General features: G+C 36.4%; 1 pseudogene; it reads right to left on the reverse strand.

Annotated features, from left to right (window-relative positions):
- Nucleotides 1–538: 538 nt before the first annotated feature.
- Nucleotides 539–965, reverse strand: LOC114207850 (sterol carrier protein 2 pseudogene; annotated as a pseudogene).
- Between the last annotated feature and the right edge of the window lie 1,423 nt (nt 966–2,388).

Raw genomic sequence — 2,388 nt, forward strand, 5'->3', positions numbered from 1 at the left:
ATACCATTTTGATGGCATGAAAAGCAAAATTTAAGTCTTTTTTTAAAACATCTCAGTACAGAATTTTAAAAGCTATTAATGGAAAACAGATTAAGGACATTAATTCACAACAGTAATTACCACTGGCCGGTTCCTGGTATTTGGCTTCTCCCCTAGTTCTCCAGAGGAAAACTTAAGTTGAATCTTCAGCAGAATGATCTTTAAATATACTTTATAAGCAAAATGAGAGCTTTTGTTTACATAGTTTTTAGATTTTGCTGTTCCTAATTTTATTCTGAAACTCAAGTTTTACCCCAAACCATAATTACCGTATGAACTTTGTAATGCATAGTTTTGTATGCAATTCAGCAAACAGTAGTACACCATCGGGCCCTGTCCACCCAGAGCTTAGGAAAAACAGGGCCGGTCACACCCATTTAAAAAGAAATCTCACACTATTTGCCAATGTGTAGTTTCCGTCTAAGTTGGGATAATGAAATATATGGATATATATCTATATATCTCAACTTAATTTTCAAAGGTGAGCAAAGGGAGTTCTTCACAGCTTAGCTTTGCCCGGCTGAAGCTGAAGATTTTGTAACTTCATAGCCAGACCCATGTTGCCAGTGATTTTCAATTTGCCTTGAAAGAAGGCCAACTAAGGATTCATTTTACCAGTCATGAACGCCAGTAAATCCGAGTCAGCCATTGTGATTGGGCAGTCAGCCTTATCTGAGTTAGGAAGCACTGATCCTTTGCCGTTCTTCACATTCACCACCAGGTGACTTCTTTACCCTCAGGGCCGTCCACCTTGAAGGCGAAAATACCACCGCTTTTCTTCACAAACTGTTCCCCTTCCTCTTCAAGCTTCTTCTCAATCTCCTTAAAGACATTTGCCTTAAATCCATCAACTGCAGAGCTGGTTGGAACAGCCTCAATTTGATGAGTTCTAAAAGAACTGGCAGCTTCAGGAAAACCCATCTCGTAGATCGTCCACGTAACTGTTCTAAAGTACATAAATGGTATAATGAATCTACAATGCAATATCCTTTCTACTTTACTTTGTGGCACTTGTGCATTATGTCTTCTAAATTTGTTTCCTGTGGGTTTTTAGAAAATATTCATATGAAATGTGAAATTACAGATTATTTCCATTGAATTGTATATTTTTATTTTTTATAATGAGAACTTAAAGTATGAGCGAGACTATCACTTTACAGATCAAAACACATTACAAGGTAAGATAATATTATTTCTGCTCCTATGTAGTGTTGTTAAAATATTGACATGTTAATGCAGGCTTTCAGACACTCAGACTGATTCTTTGGGAGACGGTAGGAGGGAGGTCATGGACTCAAGTTTCTTAGTTCACCTAGGAATAATCAAATTGATCTGTAATCCAGAAGGGTATTTGGGTACTAAGATTAATTTTGTTGATACATTTCTTTCCATAGATTCTACTTGGAAGACATCTGCTCCCTTATTTAGTGGCTTTAGAGCCCAATGAGTAAGTGACTGGATTCAGTGAGCATGAGAATAAAGAAAAGAATGAGGCCGATTCTGTAAAATTTTCTATCTGTGCTATTATAGATCCTTAAAAAAAAAGATTGATTGATTGATTGATTGATTTAGAGAGAGTACATGCATGTGAGGGGGCAGCAGAAGGAGAGGGAGAGAGAGAGAGAATCTTAAGCAGACTCCGTGCTGAGCACAGAGCCTGACAAGGGGCTTGATCTCAAGATCCTGAGATCATGACCTGAGCTGAAATCAACAGTTGGTCACTTAACCAACTGAGTCATCCAGGTGCCCTTATTGTAGATCCTTTTATATTATCCCCATTGTATGAGAAAACATGTGACCAGGGCACTCTTATCACTGCTAGGGTATGTTTATTTTCCTTGCCCTGTTCTGTATACCTGCTCAGAAATTATTTGAGTAAACTTTTGCAATGCCCTTTATTTGTCAATAAGATAAAAATTCCCTATCATTTGACACTTCCTCTGGACAACCGTTTTACAATTCACTGCATTTTATTTTTTTCCTATTTATATTTTAGCTTGATAACCCTTTTTCTAGGAAGGCATCATAGCCCCTTTGCTAAATTTTAAATAATGTTTTCTGCACTTTTCAAAGACATGAGGTCATTTCTGTATTAATCTTAATATCAATATGCCCTTTAAAAATGTTGATTGTAGAGAGACTTTTGTCACTCCTGATATTATAACTTGTATGTGGCTATTTATTTTGTTTACCATTAGTGCTTTCTCTGAGACCAGACACATGATCTTCATCTTTAGGATAAGCAAAGAACTTGCCAAAATAAAAATAAAGGATAATTAGAGGGATGATAAAATTCATGCTTCTTGACTCCAACTTTTCAAGGTAATTTTTAGTGAGCTTAATGTTAGA

The sequence above is a fragment of the Eumetopias jubatus genome, unplaced genomic scaffold, assembly GCF_037043125.1.
Source record: "Eumetopias jubatus isolate StellerSeaLion01/CBP00866 unplaced genomic scaffold, mEumJub1_p1.0 scaffold_4, whole genome shotgun sequence".
Taxonomy (NCBI): domain Eukaryota; kingdom Metazoa; phylum Chordata; class Mammalia; order Carnivora; family Otariidae; genus Eumetopias; species Eumetopias jubatus.